Below are 21,255 nucleotides of genomic sequence, written 5' to 3'. Positions count from 1 at the left end.
CTATAAAGAAAAAGTATTCTTAAGAGCTGTTAGGTTATGAATAAAACTCGAGATCTGTACCAACAGTAGTAATCTAATTTGTGTTTATATATCGCACAGCTACAAAATCAATCTCTATCAATTACAAGATATGTTACAGTATGGTATATCTAGTTTCTATACATATCTAGTTAACAGCTACATTCCTATAAGTCAGGAACTGACAATACAAAACTCCTCCAATGTTGGGACTGTATCAATTAAACAGATTCTAACTTATCATGTGGTACTGTCATATCCTGATTGTGTCATATCCGGATATATGCAAATACTAACAATTGATCAAATCCTGACGCTTTGACAAATCCTGACTAACATATGTATATTCTGATTTACTTCATCTAATCCTGATCCTGATCCCACCAAATCCTGATTTCTGACTTAGACAATTTCCAATAATCTCCCCCAATTTATGCTTTGCAAAATTAATCATAAATTCCATAGTAATGTCTGATGCCAAAAATAGAAAGACAAAATGTAGAAAGCAGAATTTGTACAGCATACCCAGAAATAGAAGTCGATCTTTATGGTTCTTGATAAACTCTGAAGTATCTTTGAACAAATGCTTTTACCCTTTCATCTATCTTCTTTAAGAGTATCTGTTGTAGCCTTTTCTTCAAGTTTCTTTCATACTCAGTTTCCTCATAAAACTGGTATATAGAAGCTCTTAGCATTTCAATAGGAGTTCTTTCAATCATCAATTCATCCAATGATACACAGCATGGCTTCATTCCATCAGGATTCATAGTTAAGTACCTCTGGTTCCACACAGTTTCAAATACTGCTGCTCCATTTTTCATCTCCACTTCCTGATTACTGAAGTTCATGTATGTAGGAATGTAGTGTCATGTGTATTGAATGCCCTTGTCAAGAATTCTTCTTTTGATGGCATAGTAGATTAAAACCATTCCTTTGATGTTTCATTTTCAACCCTCAAAAGATAGTGAATGTATTTGAGCTATTTGGTTGACATTATCAAAAGTATATCAAGAAAAAGAACTTGAACTTGACCACACTGTAGCATAAGTAAGATCTTCTGTTTGGGTTCTGAACTATCATGTCTGTCAAGAATGATTTTCACAGCTTCAAGCATGTCCAAATGATTTGCAGTGACTTCCTGACCAGGTCTATCAGCTAATTTGAAGTTCACCAATCTTGTATTCAGTAACTGAGATTCATGATGTCCAATTCATCCTCTTGTGTATGGATCATTTAGTTTAAGAGCTTGAGCATGTCTTACCCAAGAAGGTGTATCATCATTTTTATTCATAGTGTTAGGTTCATGCAATCTTTACTTTTTTATTCCTCCAGGAGTAAATTTCATTTGCTTCTTGCATTTTAAGTCATCAATTTTCTCCCACTTATAGTTATGCCTGATTTTAGGAAAATTGTAAGCCCTTCTTTCTGCTCTTTTATACAGTTCTTTATTATCAATGCATCTCTATCTTTCTCTGCCATATCTCCACATCATATTATGAAACTCTTGATTAGCTTTGTTGTCTGCTATTCTGATTTTTCCTTCTTCTCTCTTTTCTTCTTCTTTAATCTCAGCATTGTAGCAATCAACCAAAGCAGACAAGATTTGGATATTTAAGTGCTCCAAGACAGCTTCATCTCCATCTTCAACCAAGTCTGGAATTGACCACCTGTCAGGATCAGGAATTAATCTGTCAGGATTGGTAGTGTTAGGATTTTGACTTGTGTTGTCAAGAGCTGCTTCAATTTGAAGTTGGCTTAGTCTTCTAACCAGTTGTGCTTCTTCTTCTTCTTCACCTTCTTCGTTGTAGAAATTTAGATTTGGCAATTCAATTGGTCTAGGCACGGGATTGAGAAATATAGGATAAACATAAACTTTAGGAGCCTGAGACTAAAATGTCACAGGTATTTCTTTAATCCTGACCCCACTGGATCAAGTTCTTCTTTGAGAAGGAACTATTGTTTGATGAACAACTCTTGAACTTCTTTCTCTTCCTCTTCTTCCACTTCTTGATCCTCTAGCCTTAGCTCTTCTCTCTAGAGGTACCCTGATTTACAGTTTGAAGTTGACTGAGAATTTCCTCCTGTTGCTTGAGCATTTCTTCATCTGACATATCAGAAAATTCATCAACCAATTGGATAAGAGCTCTTCTTTCTTCCAACTGTTCAACTCTTCTATCCTTGTGGTAGAGAGTGATGTTTGCACCAGCTTTTGTCTTAAAAGTTCTGTAAAACCTCATAGCATCATCCGGATTATCAATGATCATCTCATCTTCATTAAGAATTACTGATATTGATTGATTTTCCATCAGGATCTGAGAATGAGTCAATGTCTGTGTTTTTACAGTCTTTGCACCATCTTTAGAGACATGAGTTAACTGTGTGGTTTGAGTTTGAGTTTGTATCCCAGTTCTAGATTGAACCACCAAAGCATCATAGTACCATTTACTTTGATTATCACCATCATTATCAGGATTGGCATCTCTCCTCAATACTGATTCAGGTGTGCATTTTATCTTGGTTACCATCTCCCCCTTTTTGGCATCAAGACCCTGTAATAAAGAGAAGATGGCATCCGGTTTTTGATTAGTAGCACTTTGACTAGCTTCAATTGCTTCCAGTTTCTCAGTCATCCGTTCGTGTTTAGCCTCCAAACTCAACATCCTTTTGACCAAGCCATTATGCTTGTTTGTGCATTTGATGGTCACATTAAGATTAGTAGCCTCCTCTCTCAGATCAACATTAGAGTCTTTGAGTGAAGAAATGGAAGATTGCATCACTTTAACCAACACAATTGTAGCTTTGATGATATTCTACAAATCAGGATTTGTAGTGACATTTATAGCATGATCAGCAAGAACATGAGCAGCATCCATAAAAAATTTCTCACCAGCCAACCTCCAGGAATGATTTCATTCATGTGCACTATGTTCATTAAGAGTAGCATGTCCTGATAAAGATCCATAATTTGACATTTTTGAAGCAGGATCTTCACCATCAGAATCAGACTCAGAATCAGAAAACTTTTCAAGAACAGTAGGGATGTCAGGAACTGGCTCATCTACATTGTCGTTCAGTTTGAGATCAGGAACAAATTTAGAAGGCCAAGCTTCCTGCAATGATCCCGAAACAACAGAACATGGAACACCTAAATCTCTCTATTATTTTAAAGTGATCTCATCACTTCTCACATATATATTACTTTTAAGAGTAATATTCTTCTCACTTCTATCACTCCTCTTTTTGCCAGTTCAGAAGTCTACCTCTCAGTAATTCTATTTTTCACTAAGTTTTTTCCTACATTCTCACTAGAAGGCTCAGTTCACTCACAAGAGAAGAAATAAGAGGTGGTAAAGAAAAGTGGTCTGCAGTCATATAAATAGGGATATCCGTATATAAAGGACTATTTACAGTCATACTAGCAGATAAAGTAGCATGTGAGAAATAGATGTACACGTTGGAGCTGTTTCCACTAGAATAGAAGTAATTGGAGGTACTAAAATTGCTCCAGTATTGTCCCTTGCAATAACCAACTCAACACCTTGATCAGGATATGTAGTGTCAGGAAGGAAGTATCAGAAGTAGCATCAGGATTTGACTTGTCAGAACTGTTGTGTCAGTAATGACCCTAATGTCTGGGTTTGAAGATTTGTTGGCATCAGTACTTTGAAATGATGGTTCTTGTGTGACTGGAGTTTTAAAAGCTGCTTCAACACTTTGAGTTGAAGGTTCTTCTGTGCTTCCCTCAAAGATAGGATCATTTATAACAGCATCAATTTTGCTAAGTGCTCCTAATGAGCTTCCTTCTGTTGAATGTGTTCTGCAACTTCAGCTTCCACAGAAATAGAACTCACTTGAGCATTGTCAGGAATAGTTCTTGGTACAGTAATGCCTTCACCCTCACTTTGAGTGGGTGGTTCTTGTGTGGCGGAAGCTTGAACAGCTGCACTTCCACTTTGAGGAAGTGGTTCTTGTAGGATGTGCTCCTTCTGTGGAGACTGAAGCTTTGTCTTTTTCCTTTAAAAGACTTATGTGACTGTAGCCTTTCTTTTTCCAGCATCAAGCCCAACTTGTTGAGTTAACTCCCTCACTATCTCATAAGAGACCACAATAAATTTTTATGGAGGGGAGTCAGTATTGGCTTGATCAGGAACTGATATGACTTCATCAGGAATGGATGAAGTAGTATTGTCAGGATAAAGTTGTGATTGATGAGCTGTTGCATGAAGAGTTGTTTGCATCCTAACTTTATCATGTTTGTCTTTAAGCTTATCACCCATCTCCATCAGTTTCCTCTTTTTCTTTGGAGAATCCCCTCCAACAGCTATTCGTGCTTCCTCAGTCACAATACCAGTAACCTCCACTGGTTTTACTCTGAACTTGAAAGAAATAGGTCCTTCATCACTATCAGTATCTGATGGCTCATCTACCAGTTTCACACCAGCTCTAGTTGTAGCTTTTCTCTTCTTTACAACCAAACCATGTTTAGTTCTGTGGGATGGCACATGCTTAGTCCTTGTTCCACCTTGTTTCTCCTGTGATTTTGGTGATGGTGAACCAACTCTTGACCTGATTATCATCCTGACACATCAGTCTTAGCTAGTGGCTTAGATTTTATAATTGATTTTTTTTTGGAAGAACCAGAGGTGGAAATGTGTTTAGATTTGGGTGATGAAATGGAAACACTTGGGTTAGGAACAAGGTTGAATGTGCCCTATTCCACAGTGTCAGGATTTATCATGTTATGTCATAGGCAAGACCCTTGTCAAGAATTGCCACATCTCCTGTGGAAATTGTGCCCCACCTGAAAACTTGTCATTTTTCTTTGCCATTATAATATAGTATTACCATAATCAAATTTTAATATAGTATTACCATAATCAAATTTAAGACCTTTGATCAAAGAATACCCTAGTATATCAGGAATTAGGAGTCCTATTACTTTAGTCTAGAAATCAGGAATTGTTATATAGTATTATCATTATCAAATTTAAGACCTTTGATCAAAGAATACCCCTAGCTGCCGAGATACAAGTGGAAGGGCATCAAAATTGGTTACCTTATTCAAAAAACCACGGCTTATATAATCAAAGTAGAAGGTCTACTATTCCTGAGCTTAGTCCTACACAACTCCCTGGCCTTGGTGAATTCAGTATTGTGCCCGATTTTTTTGACAAACTCAAAGATAGTTGCAGTTGGTGTGATCACAGCTTTTTGATCATCCGGTGAAGGTAGCTTCAAAGCTTTTTCCACAAAATCAACATTTATCTCATATTCCTTGTTGTCATAGGTGAAGAAGATTGCACCTTTCTCAGCATCGATTCTTGCATTGTCCCAAATCTACATTATCTGTTTATACCATACTTTGGAAGGAGCTGTTAGTGCATACCCAATGTGACTTTGGGCCAGAAAATTTTGGACAAAGCGAAAATCAGTATAAACTCCATCAGGATTCAAGGGAGCCTTAAAGTTATTAGTAGCAAAATTTTTCTCATGAAGCATATATTTGGTGGAGGCGATCTTGGAAACAGAATCAGTATTTGCCATTGTAATATTTAGGGTTTTTCTGAGAAATTTTAGGGTTCGGAAATTTTCAGAGTGAGAGAGTTTGAGAAGATGAACAATTGTGTGTATTGTGTGTATTGTGAATTCGATTACTTTTGTCAAAAACTCATAGAAAGAATACACAGCTAGACACAATTACACATGGCAACAGTCAATTGGATGTAATAATTAGTGGACCAAATAATGTGTAAAACTAGTTAATAATGCACAGCTTTTAAGGAATAATCATGTGATAGTGCGCCTAATAACTAGCAATTGCAATTACACATCATTTTGAATTACAAACATCTCTACAGTTATGCACAAAAATCAGTCTCAAATATACTGAATTAAATCAAGTATCAATTAATAAAAAAATAATTGTACAAATTTACAAAATACTCACAGTCAGTATCTGAGCTTATCAGGATTTCATTACCTCATCAGGATTTGACCTTGTCAGGATTTGACATACCTCGTCAAGATTTGATTGTCCATGTCAGGATTTGACTCACCTTGTCAGGACATGGTGTGTTAGGATCTGACTAGTACAATCAGGATTTGACAAATCATTTCCAGTCATGGCTGATCATTCTAAGTTCATGTATGAGCTTTACAAAAGTTGCTTCTGGCAATGGCTTGGTGAAGATGTTAGCTACTTGTTGATTATTTGGAACAAAATGAAGCTCAATTGTCCCTTCCATAACATTTTCCCTAATAAAGTGATTTCTGATACATATGTGTTTTGTGAGAGAGTGTGTTGTACTGGATTTCCTGTCATAGCTATTGCACTTTGATTGTCACAGTAGATATGTATCTTTGAGTAGGACAATCCATAGTCCAAAAGCTGATTTTTCATCCAAAGAATCTGCGCACAACAACTTCCTGCAGCAATATATTCAGCTTCAGCTGTAGATGTAGAGATGGATTTATGTTTCTTGCTTTGCCATGTAATAAGTCTTCCACCCAAATACTGACAGCCACCTGAGGTACTTTTTCTGTCAATTTTGCATCCTGCAAAATTAGCATCTCAATAGCCTATAAGACTAAAATCTGATTCTCTTGTATACCACAAACCAAGAGATGGAGTCCCCTTCAAGTATCTTAGCAACCAAATGAGGTCCTCTAGGCGTGGCCTGAAATTCTGCACACAAACAAGTTGCATACATAATATCTGGTCTACTAGCAATCAGATATAGTTATGAGCCAATCACTACAAGAAACAGAGCAATAGACATCGGTCAGGAACTGATGTTAAAAAATTTTATAAGCAATGTCTTTGCATGAGTAGAGAAAAGTTCAGTTTTTTAGAAAGCAGTTCACAACCGATGTTTAAGATTCACCTAGACAACAGTTTTAACTTTGAAACTGATGTCTTTTTTCTAATATCTAACATTTTAACACACGATCGTAAGTTCAGTATTAGTTTATCTTATAATTTCTATTATCTTGTAATATCAATTTAACTGATGTCTTGTAATTTTTATCTTGTAATTTTAGCATTACAAACAAGCCAAGCTTTTGAGCTTAATACGACACTAAATGATAATTGAGATAATTTGTACATACAATTATTATAACTAGCGATCCCATCCGGGGTGAATATTCAACAAAGTATGCCTCATAGTAACTAAAACTAACTACATATCAAGGTAAGAAGTTACATGATGAAGCAAAAGTAATAGACTTAGTCACATAATGTAATAATTAGAGTTTGTCAATTGCTTGCAAAAAATAGGATTGATAGGTTTGACTGCCTGAGAGAAAACCATAAAATGGACCACACAAACAACCAAATGATATGGCTACCTTTTTTATAACATTGACACGAATATTAACGAATCAAACCTCCTTAAACCAGTCATAAGAATCCATAAAATAAATAAAAAAATTTAATCTTATAATCCTAAATAACAAATATATGCAAGAACATAACAAAATTCTGAAAAATCTAGCAATATCACCCAAAATCATATCAGAAGAAGTTGCAAGAATTCACCAGCAGGATCGAAAAAACTCACTTACACAAAAGCACAATTGTTAAGTTATTTTTTATACAAAATAACACTTGGGAATATCAATGCCCACTTAAAAATATCAGCTCCTACCTGGCAGTCATTTATATTTTACATTGTAAATGTTAACGCAACCTATAAAACCTTCCAACAATTTATTATGTCAAGGTAGATAAAATCCACAAACGAAGACATAACCGCTACCTTCTGCTCAACATTATCAAGAGTATCTTTGATGGCGTCGACTTTCCTGCAAGGCACAGTAAGGTGCAACCACCACCAACTACAATTCCTTCTTCAACAGCTTCCTGTGAGAAGCAAAGTATTAGATCGTTTAAGCACAGCGAAATTCACAGATATAATTAGTGTCAAATACTTCCAGCAGCTCCTTCAAACTAGAGTGTTATGACTTCAAACTTTTATAAATGGACCATAAATTAAAAAGCAGATTCAAAAAAACAAATAAGACACAAAACATGGCAAGTATCCTAAATTACACTTTTAATTAAAATGCAGATACAAAATATTACATTTTTATTTGAAATTCACATATGCAAAAAAATTATATTCCTTGCACCAAAACAATATATTTACACATATATTTAAACATTTGTGTATATTTATACACAAATAATAAAGGAAGATAAATACACACACAAAGACAAGCATATGTGTAAACACCATAAGAAGAAACTAAAATCAAATTGAAAGATATACATGCAAGAAAATAAAATATTTTAAAAATATACCTTAATAGCAAAAATAAACTTCCCAGCTTTATATACTTCAGATATGCAGAAAGCAAAAACATAATATGAAAACCCAAACCAAAAAATATTAAAATATGAAAATAAATTAAATAAAATATGAAGAAACAGTACACAATCTTACTAATTGAAAGCTAACCAAGAATCTTAAGATGGGTTGAAATAATTTTGCTCTGTTTTTACTTAATTTCAATTAGGGTTCATATCTTCTTAGAAAGTGGGTTTTTCTTAAAGCTTGTTAAGTGGCATTTATATCCACTTAGAACGCTTTATAAACGCTCAAATTGGTGTTTTGTACTCAAGTTGTTTCTGTATTTGATATGTTTTTGTAGTGTTTTGCATTTCAGGGCATAGTTGGAAGCTGGAAAGGCTTTACAATGTTTTCATGCTTGGAAGAGTGTAGGGAAGGAGCCTCGGATGATTGTGCGAAGAAACCAGCAAAAGAAAGCAAAGAAAATATTTTTTTTCCAGAGACACAGGGCGGCCACACCCAAGTATAGAGCGGCCGCGCTCGGTTTGCAGTTTGTCAGCGCACCCGCGTTGAGATAGCGCGCGGCCGCGCCAGGTCGGCTTTTCAGAATCTTGTTGCTACTAGAATTTTGATCTACTGGACTTCTGGATTATTTTGGGATGCTATATAATGACTCTTTAAAGACGTTTTTCACAACGGAGACTAAGGAGAAGACGGCGAGAAGACCTAGGAGCACAAATACAACGAAGGAGAAGAAGAACTTTTTTTACTTGTGATTCTTTAATTGAGTTATAATCTTGGATGCTTGTTTTCTTGTTTGTTGAACCTATTACTCTTGTTTACGTACTTTGATTATATATTCAGTTTATAAAGACTTAGTTTATTATACCATGCTTTCATCGGAACCCACGGTGATGATGAGTTCGGTTATGAACTAATTATCATTATCGTGGGGTTCTAACGGATTTACTTATGGATTTCAATAGTTAATTTGTTTCGATATCTTAGTGTATGGTGTTTGTATGATATCCTAGTATTGGTTGTGCTTATTCGTCTTATGAGCGTCGCGAACTTATAAGATAGCGTGTTAATCTCTATTGAAGCGAAAGTGAATATAGGGGTTTAGAACTTGCCATGCTAACATAGGTTCATGTCTTGTTATGCATGATTTGTAGGTAATTTTAAACATCTTACTTGCCCTATGTAATCACGATAGATAACTTGCGCATTAAACCGTTATATTGTCAAATTCTATAGACATATAGGGTCTCAATATAATTGGTATTTATTCAGCTTCTATCCCTTTTGTGGATGTCTGGTAGTAGGGTATTCGTACAACGAAAGTTGGCGTTTACTAGTTTCGTGTTATCTGATTAGTTGTCATCACCATTGCATGTTAAGGTTAAGAACAATGACTTTGAATGAAGTAGTAATGAAGTTAGAATCCCATGTTTGTCTTATATAAGCAATTCAACCCTTCAATTCTCTTATTTAATTTTATGTTAGCTAATATCTTAGTTATAAACAACCCAACTTGTTATTTGTCTTAGCATTGAACGATAGCCATTTCATTGTTGCATAAGTGCATAAATTGAACTTAACCTAAACCAGTCTATGCAGCAATGAACTAGAAAGAATTCTATATTACTTGCGAACGCGTATACTTGCGTGAATATTAGCGCGTGTTTTCATCCTAACAAGTTGTTGGCGCCGCTTCCGGGGACTCGGTGTTAATTTTTAGTTTATGTGCTTGTCATCAGTGGTCATTAAAGTTCACTGACTCGGATATTTTACTTACTTGTTTGGTTGTTGCTTTTTCAGGTATTCTAGAGAGTGTGTATGCTAACGCGTTCTTGATCTCGTAAGAGAACACTGGATAAAGCAGAGGAAGTAGTTGAAAAATTTTTTGTTGAGGAGAAAGTTGAAGAAGAAGAAGCTTTAATCATAATGGGAGAACCAGCAGTGAATCCGAAGGTTTTGAAGGATTACTCAAAACCGAAGATCGATGATATTCAGTCTAGCATTGTAAGACCAGCCATCGCAGCTAACACTTTTGAAATCAAGGCTAGCACGATTCAGATGATACAAAATTCAGTTCAGTTTGGGGTTCTCCTATAGAAGATCCCAACATGCACATCAGAGATTTTATCGAGATCTGCGACACTTTCAAGTTCAATGGATTTTCTGAAGATGCTATAAAGCTAGGCTTTTCCCATTTTCTATGAGGGATAAAGCTAAGAGTTGGTTACATTCTCTACCAACAGGTTCTATCACCAAATGAGAAGATCTTGCTTAAAAGTTTCTAACTAAATTTTTCCCTATGGCGAAGACAGCTGCAATCAGGAATGCTCTTACTCAATTTAAGCAGTAATCTGGAGAATCGTTGTGTGAGGCTTGGGATCGATATAAGGAGATGCTCAGGAAGTGCCTTCATCATGGGATTCTTGACTGGATGATTATCAACTGCTTTATAATGGTTTGGGTGCGACTTATAGACCCATGCTTGATGCAGCATCGGGTGGAGCCTTATGGGCTAAAAGCTATGATGAAGCTTATGAATTGATTGAACTGATGGCTGTTAATGAATACCAGAACCCTTCTCAGAGACTACCTCAAGGCAAGGTAGCAGGAATTCTGGAGGTATATGCAGCTGGTGCTCAGCTTAAAGCTTTGACAATGAAGGTGGATTCTTTGGCTAATTATGGGGTTAATCAGATCATTAGTATTTGTGAGCTTTGTGCTGGTACGCATGAGACGGAGCAGTGTGCTATTTCTAGTGAATCAGCTCAGTTCGTGAGCAACTTTCAAACATCGCAACAACCTGTTCCAGTCACTTATCATCCAAACAACCACAATCATCCTAACTTTAGTTGGAGCAACACTCAGAATGCGGTGCAACAGCCTTATCAGCAGTATGCAGCAAAGCAATAAAACCCTCCTAGTTTTCAACAACCACAATATGCACCAAGAAAATAGCTCCAGCTTCAGTAACTACCACAATCTAATGAAAATTTTGAATTGGAGGAGTTGAGGCTCATGTGCAACAGCCAAGCGGTTTCTATCAAGACCTTGGAGAATTAAATTGGGCAAATTGTCAATGCCTTGCTGAATCGACAACCTGGTACACTTCCTAGTGATACAGAAGTTCCAGGCAAGAAGGAAGTAAAAGAGTAGGTTAAGGCAATTACATTGAGTTCTGGGAAGGTTGCAAGCCAAGAAAAAGCTCAAGTTCCAGAATATGAAGATGTGGCTGAAGAAGATGTGCAAAAGGAAGCAGAAGTGGAACCAAGGAAGAAAACTGTGGAACACACTCATCCCGAGGGTAATATAGGGGAGAAACAGGTCTATCATCAACCTTCTTTTCCTAAGAGGCTGTAGAAGCAAAAGTTTCTGGAGGTGTTCAAGAAACTTCATATCAACATACCTTTCGCTGAAGCTCTTGAACAAATGCCTAGCTATGTGAAGTTTATGAGAGATATTCTCTCTCAAAAAGTAAAGCTCGATGACTTAGAAACCGTTGCTCTTACGGAGGAATGCAGTGCTGTGCTGCAACAGAAGTTGCCTCCGAAGCTTAAAGATCCTGGAAGCTTCACTATTCCTTGAACTATCAGAAAATTGTCGTTCGACAAGTGTTTATGTGATTAGGGAGCTAGTATCAATCTGATGCCTTTTTCTAGTCTTCAAGAAGTTACATTTACCTGATCCTAAGCCTACTTATATGTCCTTGTAGTTGGCTGATCGTTCTATTACATATCCATGAGGCATTGTGAAGGATGTCTTGGTCAAGGTGGACAAACTCATCTTTCAAGCTGACTTTGTAATTCTTGATTTCGAGAAAGATAAAAAGATTACCATAATCTTGGGAAGACCATTCTTGGCTACTGGTCGAACGTTGATTGATGTGCAGAAGGGTGAGCTCACTATGCGAGTACTGGATCAGGATTCGATGTTTAATGTTTTCAATGCCATGAAATTCCCTTCTGATAATGAGGAATGCTTAAAAGTGGAATTGGTCGATTCTGTGGTTACTTCAGAACTTAATCAAATGCTAAGGTTCGATGCCTTAGAGAAGGCCTTGTTGGGGAATTCAGATAGTGAAGATGATGAAGGTGATGAGCAGTTGCAGTATTTGAATGCTTCTCCTTGGATGCGAAGGCTGGATATACCTTTTGAATTTCTTGGATTGGAAGAGTTGAAAAAGTCTCCAAAGCGCCTCAAGCCATCTATTGAGGAAGCTCCTAAACTCGAGCTTTAACCATTGCCTGAACATTTGAGGTATACATTTTTAGGTGATGCATCTACTTTGCCTGTTATTATTACATCTGACCTTTCAGGTAACGATGAGGAAAAGCTCTTGAGAATTCTAAGAGATTTCAAATCGGCAATTGGATGGACTATAGAAGATATCAAGGGAATCAGCCCTTCTTATTGCATGCATCAAATCCTGTAGAGGAAGGAAGTAAGCCGACTGTTGAGCAGTAGAGAAGGTTAAATCCGAAAATGAAAGAGGTTGTGAAGAAGGAAATTCTCAAGTGGCTAGATACAGGGATCATCTATCCTATGACAGTTCTTAGGTGAGTCCAGTTCAGTGTGTGTCGAAGAAAGGAGGTATCAATGTGGTCACTAATGAGAAGAATGAGCTCATTCCTACTCGAACAGTCACGGGGTGGAGAGTTTCCATGGATTACAGGAAGCTGAACAAGACCACGATGAAGGATCACTTCCCCCTTTCTTTCATTGATCAGATGCTTGACAGGTTGGATGGGCATGAATACTATTGTCTTCTGGATGGCTATTTGGGCTATTATCAGATTTGCATCACTCCAGAAGATCAGGAAAAGACTACCTTCACCTATCCATTTAGTACTTTTGCCTTCAGAAGAGTTTCTTTTGGGTTGTGTGGTACACCTGCCACATTTCAGAGATGCATGATAGCTATCTTCTATGACATGATTGGTCAGAATGTGGAGGTGTTCATGGATGATTTTTCTGTGTTTGGGGATTCTTTCGACGAGTGCTTGCAAAATCTTAGCGCAGTTCTTAAAAGGTGTGTTGAGACCAATCTGGTTCTCAATTGGGAGAAATGTCACTTTATGGTACAACAGGGCATCATTCTTGGGCACAAGGTCTCTAGTAAAGATCTTGAGGTGGACAAAGCCAAGGTGGGGGTCATTGAAAACCTTCCTCCACCAATTTTTGTTAAGGGGATTCACAGTTTTCTTGGTCATGCGGGTTTCTATAGGCGGTTCATCAAGGACTTCTCTAAAAGCTCTAAACCGTTGTGCAATTTATTGGAGAAAGATGTCACTTTCAAGTTTTACGATGAGTGTCTAGCTGCTTTTGAGAGCTTAAAGAAGAGTTTGATTACGGCACCTGTCATAACTGCACCTGATTGGAATGGGCCTTTTGAAATGATGTGCGATGCAAGTGACTATGCAATTGGAGCAGTTCTTGGGCAGAGGAAGAACAATATATTTCATGTGGTCTACTATGCTAGTAAGACCCTCAATGGTGCTCAACTGAATTATACTACTACTGAGAAGGAACTCTTAGCCATTATCTATGGTTTTGAGAAGTTTCGTTCATATTTGCTTGGGACGAAAGTGACAGTTTTCACTGATCACGCTATTATTCGCTATCTCATCTCGAAGAAGGACTCGAAGCCTAGATTGATTTGATGGGTTCTTTTACTTCAGGAGTTTGAGTTGGAGATCAAGGATAGGAAAGCTACTGAGAATCAAGTTGATGATCATCTCTCTCATTTAGAAGATCCAAGTGCGACTTCACAGGATAAGATATTCATAAATGAGTCTTTTTCAGGTGAGCAATTGTTTGGGGTGCAAGAGGAAGAATCGTGCTTCGCAGACATTGTGAACTACCTTATGAGCAATATTATGCCTCCAGACTTGTCTTCTGCTCAAAGGAAGAAGTTTCTTCATGAGGTGAAGTGGTACATATGGGATGAGCCATTTTTGTTTCGGCAATGAGCTAACCAAATCATCAGGAGATGTATTCCGTACAGCGAGACGGAGGGTATCTTGTGAGAATGTCATTCGACTGTTTATGGAGGCCACTATGGTGGAGAAAAGACAGCAGCTCATATCCTTGAAGTAGGATTCTTCTGGCCTATATTGTTTAAGGATGCGCATCGATTCATTTTGAAGTGTGATCGCTGCCAGCATGTTGGTAATATGTCCAAGAGGGATGAGATGCCTCTTAATGTACTACTCGAGGTTGAGGTCTTCGATGTTTGGGGAATAGACTTCATGGGGCCATTTGTCTCATCTTGCAATAATCAGTGTATCTTGTTAGCGGTTGATTATGTCTTGAAATGGGTGGAAGTTAAAGCTTTGCCGACGAATGATGTGAAGGTAGTGCTCAATTTTCTTCACAAGCAGAAATTCACAAGATTTGGGACTCCAAGAGTCATAATCAGTGACAAGGGATCGCATTTCTGCAATTGTAAGTTCACTGCTATGATGTAAAGATATAATGTGAATCATCGCATTTCTACAGCCTACCATCCTCAGACTAATGGTCAAGCTGAGGTATCTAATAGAGAGATCAAGCATATTCTAGAGAAGGTTGTATGTCCATCAAGGAAGGATTGGTCTTTGAAGCTAGATGAAGTTGTTTGGGCTTATCGAACGGCATACAAGACTCCGCTAGGCATGTCACCGTTTTAGCTAGTTTATGGTACGGGATGTCATTCGCCTGTGGAGCTAGAGCACAAAGCGTATTGGGCTTTGAAAAAACTGAAACTTGATATGGATGCAACTGGTAAGAAAAGGATGCTTCAATTGAATGAACTCGATGAGTTTTGACTTCAAGCATATGAGAACAACAAAATGTATAAGGTTAAAGTCAAGAGGTGGCACGATAAGGGTTTAATGCTCAAATCATTTATGTCGGGGCAACAAGTTCTTTTGTTCAACTCTCTCTCCGTCTTTTTCCTGGGAAATTGAAGTCGAGATGGTCAGGGTCATTTGTTATCAAAACTGTGTTTCCACATAGAGCAGTGGAGATTTTTGAGAATGATCCAGGCCAAGCGTTCAAGGTGAATGGACAGCGTCTGAAGCACTACTATGGAAATACGGCAAACCGCGAGGTGGTTAGTGCCGTTTTGTTGTCCACTTGATCTCGGGATTCTACGTCAAGCTAGCGATGTAAACCAAACGATTCTTGGGAGACAACCCAAGCTTGTTGTACATTAGTAGGAAGAAAAGGAGTTAGAAGGAAGAAAAAAGCAGAAGAAAACACAAAAAAAATAGAAAAATTGAAAAAGCAGGGTGGTTTGACAGAAGCACGGCGCGCCCGCACTGGGAAGTGGGGCGGTCGCGCTGGTTTGACAGACATACGGCGCACCCGCGCTGACCCCTTGGAGAAAAAAAAAAGAAAAGCGAAAATTCAAAACAAAACATTACACCCAGCCGAAATTCCCTCATTCCACTACCATAATTCCTCCTCCAAATCAATTCCAATCACCCCATTACTCCCATTATTGTAATATCCGGGATATCGCGTATAATTATTTTATCAATAAATGATTTTTATGTAATTGTTATGTGAATTTTGGTAAATTATCTGCTGATTGATAATAATATTTATATGTATATATGTGATAAAATATGAGTGTGTTAATTTTATTATGTCCAGAATAAAATATAGATAATTAAGGTATTTTTCTGGTAATTTTTGGAGTATTATATGATTTTATATTGATTTATGAATTTATTAATTATTTTCTGAAAAATTACAAAATTATTTTATAAAGTCGGGAATCGTCCAACCTCAACCGTTTTTACGTTTTTAAAACCCGAAACTCTTCCGAAAACTCCTTTATAACCTAATCTGGTAAGTCTGGACATTTTTCGTGTTTTAACTTTTTCGATCCGGATTACGGTTTGACCCGTATGCGTCCCGGCGTACAATTTTCGATACGATAATTATTTCAATATATCAACAAACCCCGTATTCTCGAAAGACGAGATAATATTACATTATCTTCGTATAAAGTGTTTTATAAAAGACCCGGTTGGGATAATTATCCAATACGGGCATTAAATCGGATCGTTTTTGTAGTTACTTAGCGGCTAAGTAACTAATTTAACGATCCAACACGAACCATAAATATATATAGCCCTTTTATTATTTCATTTTATTCGTAAAAATCATAACCAATCAGTAACAAATAAGAAATACAGAGAAAAACCCTAAAAATGATACGTTCTTGAGAATCAAACGTACGAACGAAGGCGTTATCGAACTCCGATTCGGGCGTGCAACATATCAAAACGAAGCTCTTGAAAACCTCTTTCTAAATCCACCATCTGTTTTTGCCCAGAAATCAAGGTCTTTTCTGATTTAATTATTTTAATTTGAATTAATTATGGATTAAATTATGAATTTTTGTTCTTGATATTGTTGATATGGTTTGATGATTCCATCGTGTAGATAATATTTTTCTGGTCATTTTGGTATATTATACTTCAAATTTGGAGTTCAATAACATGTTCAAATTGATGTTTGATTCTCGGATTTTAAAATTAGGGTTTATAGCTTTGAATGTTCTTAATCAAAATTTAGGAGTTTTTGATTCAAGGATTATTATTTAAAATTGATTATACAAGTTTGTAGATCATGAAAAGACGAATTTATTGATGTATATATGAAGAACAGACGATGTCAGGAAGGCGATGATTGGAGAAAAGGGTCGGACGGCGGCGGATTTTTTCGTCCATTTTTGTAGCTGATTCGATACGTTTTTAATCATTTTGATGACACAGAAAGGTTCCTGCATGCCTGTAGAATATCTCCTGTGAATTAATCGTGTTTCTGAGCCTGATTGGGGCCGCCGAAAAAGCTCCATGGCGGCGGCCATGGAGTTCCGGCCGGCAAGGGAGGAAGCAGACGGGGGTGGTAAATTACCACTTAACCCCCTGTAGTTGTGCAGATTTTCAAAATAGTCACTGCAGTTTCATAAAATTATCAAAATATATATTTCTGTTTATATAATTACAAAAATTGTATTTTCTTTTTTTATATTATTTGCAGAAAATTATTTTTAAATTTCAAAAATTCCAAAAATGATTATTTTAATTCCGAAAATTTGTTTTTAATTCAAAAATAAATCTAAATTACTTAATTAATTAATTTTAGTTAATAATTAATTAATTAATTATTCAATTAATTTAAATATTAATTGATCAATTAGTTTAATTATTTATTAATTATTTTAATTAATTATTTAATTGGATTTAGTTATTTAAAATTGATTTTAAAATTTCGAAAAATAGTTTCGAGCTTTAAAATATTATTTTAAATTATTTTTAAGGTTCGATAATTATTATAAAATTATTTTAAGGTCAGACTCGGGTGTTCGAACCCTATTATTTAATTATAAAATGATTCGGAGACCCGTTTTAATTCCGAAAAATATTCAAAAATTCGTAATAAATATCTGGAAAATTATTTTAACTCCGAATCTTCTTTGACTAATTATTTTAATTGAATATCTTATGTGCTACGTGTTATATATGATCCGATTGATGCGTAATATGATTGTACGTGTATTGTTTGATTGTTTTATTCATAACTTTCAATCCGTACGTCGGATTTGGGTAAAATGAAGGGTAGTTAGAAGCTTGAAACGAATAGTATGTGATAAGAAGTAGTATTGATAAGTACATTTGATGTGTAACAGAGGAAGTGAGATGTAGAAAAGGAAAGCAGATAGTCAGTGAGTGGGAATCACTGGATAAGTGCTAGTAAAGTGAAAGCAAATTGATAAGGCAAGTATTTCTTTTCCTCTTGATTATTGCAAGTATTTTGGAACGTTCTTCATTATGTTGCAATTACTCTAAACAGTTATTATTCTATATTGCAAGTACTTTGAAGTACTTAACCCAAAACCTGATTTTTATTGATCTCGAGCCATAAGCCTTCTTCTTCATAAACCGTTGATTGTTAAATTCACATATACAAACCATACATATACGATACTACTCCAAACATACATACCTACCATATACTTATTCTTGATACAAAATTTCTTATCATACCAACCCTTATATCTTGTGTAACAGAAGACCAATTCTTGTAACTCTTGAACCCTTGAGTCTTCTGCTTTCTGTTTCTTTCCTTGATTAAAACCCAACCTTTATGATTTTCTGGTCATTTCATGGAATTACAGACATCCTATGTTTCAAAATAAATATTGTTTATGATTTAACTATTGAGTTACATTGCTTATCATATTGTGATTCTAGAATTGGATTATTTTTGAATATGGACCAGATTCGTGGTCATAGTAGGCCAATGTGTGCCTTGGATCCAGTATATAGAGCAAAGTTGGGAGCCTTGCTCGGGGTTAGTGCGTGACTGATCAGCAACCTAACCTTGGTTTCTAAAATGAAAATGAATATCCAATTATAATCATTGCTTATCGGTAAACTTGATTCCATATATCATTTCAATTGATCATTGTTAATCTCAGTTACTGTCTTTATGACTTGCTGAGCTAGTTAGCTCACTCTTGCAAAACTATTTATATTCTTTTCCAGTGAAAAAGGAAACTGGTGGTAGCGAGGATCCCCAGACAAGGGTGCGAGCTAGGTATCCAGGTTGAAATGGAATAGACTAGCAAATGATGTTTGGCTTGGTTGTGTTGATAGTTTGTAAAAAAGTTTAAACTTCAGTTGTAAGATAAATAAACTGAGATTTGGTACGTTTGTGTAATAAATAAGATTGTGGCTTGTGGACATATTTTAAACTGCGTCGATCCATAGAATATGGTAAGTAGGGTCATTGCATATATATTATTATATTCATAAACAGGTTTAAATATGGTGTGTGTGTGTGTGTGTGTTGTGGACCCCAAACTTCTGACCCGGTTTTGGAGGGCGTTACAACTATTCATATAATAAATTCCCACTTCTATTCCAAAACTAATTCTTCATTATCTATATATACATACACTTGCACACATCCATTCCTTACCATATATTTCAATCTCAAACCTAAATCTCTCTTATACACTTCTCTTTTCTCAACTTATTCGAATTCAATGGCACCCAAGCGACAAAGGACTCAAGTTAGCAGCAGCACCACGGATTCTTCAAGTGTTGGAGGTGTGAGGCCTAGGTTTGCTACTCCGGAGGCTGAAGCGGAGTATACGAGGCTGCTATCGAAGCCCATAGCGAAGGAGTGGGGTTTTCTACCATAGGGGATGGATGGTAAGCTTTTGGAGATGATTCTGGAGATGGGTTGGGTATCTTTTTATGATGCACCCGCTGTTGTGCCCATGAGTTTTGTTCACGAGTTCTATGCTAATATGAAGGTTGATAAGAATGGGTATTCGGTGGTTTGTGGTTTGACCGTGGACTATACTGTGGAGATTATTCGTCGGGTGATTAACCAGCCCGAGAGACAGCCGGGCCAGGAGGATTGGGTAACAAAGACCGGGGAGGATTTTAACTTGGACCTGATTGTTGCTACGTTGTGTGTCCCCGAGACTCATTGGAAGTTCAAGAGGGGCTCGAACGAGTATGCCACTTTCTCTGCCTCTTGCATGAACAGGTTCGCTCATGCATGGAATTCTTTTATTTATGCGAACATCATGCCTTCATCGCATGTGCACGATGCTACTATGGATAGGGCATAGTTGTTGTGGGGGATATTGCAGGGCGATTATGTGGATCTTGGCTCCATTATTTATCAGGGTATTCTGAGGTTTTTGCGTGGGAGCACTACGGGTTCTATTCTGTATGCGTCAATTTTGACGAAGCTGTGTGTGGCAGTTGGAGTTTATTGGCCCGCACACGAGCAGCTGCAGTTGCCTAGTGCCCCTATTGACATTTTGATGATAGCAGTGATGCAGGAGTGGTACGGTGGGAAGGTTGATGAGAAGGGGCTCGGTTACTCCTATGATCACTTAACGGGTGGCCAGCCAGCCGATCAGACATATGATGGTGGTTCAGTTCATGCTAGTAGAGCTGCATGGAGATATCAGAGGGGTGAGCCTATTTCTTCGCAGCAGCAACAACAGGAAGCTGAGGACAGTGCTGGTTTGGGTTCAGCGTAGTATAGGCGCTTGATGAGGAGGATGGATGTGATGCATGACATCCATAGTAGGTTTGTATAGGACCTTACCCAGGCATTGGGTACAGCTTTCAGAGCCACAGGAGTTGACATTCAGTGGCCAGTTTTTGGTGACCATCTTGATTCCGAGTAGGTATGCCTGATTCCTCACTAGTACCTTCACTGAGGACAATGAAAATTTTAAGTCTGGGGGTGGTAGTTAAGGAATATGTTTGTGTGTGTGTGTCCATTTAGTTACATATTCATGATAGTTTAGTTCATATAGTTGCATATTTGTCATGTAGTTCATATTTGTCATGTAGGGTTTTTTAAGTTTGCATGTGTATTTGTTATCATGTTAGTATGATACATATAATTGCATGTGCATTTTATAATGATCCCTTAGGTTTGCTTTTCCGATTGATTTGTGATATTGATGCGAGTGTAGTGATGTCGTATAGAGGGATGTTAGGTCTTAATGATTTGATTACATGCTAGAAGCAAGAAATTTTCACTAAGTCTTATAGGATGCTTGCGTGCTAGATCATGATCATGGTTTGTTAGTTTGTCGAGGTTTAAGCACTTATTTATGTCTAGAATGTATGATATTCTTTTAATGGTAAAATAACATGGATTTTTTAAATTAGAGAAAATATTTTATTTCGTTTCTAGTTGTTGTGGCTAGGTGTCAAATGGCTAGTAGCCGGCTCATTTTATATGAGTAGTCTACGGTTGAGCGAGATGGAGCGAAACGCACTCATTCAGAAATTGTTGAAAAAAGTGAAGAAGAAAGAAAAAAAAAGAAAAAAAAAATATGTGTTATGCATAATTGATCACGAGTGGGCTCTTTAATACTCGAGTTATT

The 21,255-nt window shown here is 36.9% G+C and overlaps 1 non-coding gene across 1 annotated transcript; it reads right to left on the bottom strand.

The window, feature by feature from the left end:
- Positions 1 to 10,647: 10,647 nt before the first annotated feature.
- On the bottom strand, positions 10,648 to 10,754 carry LOC141694849 (small nucleolar RNA R71). Its single transcript, XR_012564131.1, has one exon. It is a non-coding gene; the product is annotated as a small nucleolar RNA R71 (small nucleolar RNA).
- Between the last annotated feature and the right edge of the window lie 10,501 nt (positions 10,755 to 21,255).

Source organism: Apium graveolens, chromosome 10 (genome assembly GCF_009905375.1).
Source record: "Apium graveolens cultivar Ventura chromosome 10, ASM990537v1, whole genome shotgun sequence".
Classification (NCBI taxonomy): domain Eukaryota; kingdom Viridiplantae; phylum Streptophyta; class Magnoliopsida; order Apiales; family Apiaceae; genus Apium; species Apium graveolens.
This window is presented reverse-complemented; position numbering and strand designations above follow the sequence as displayed.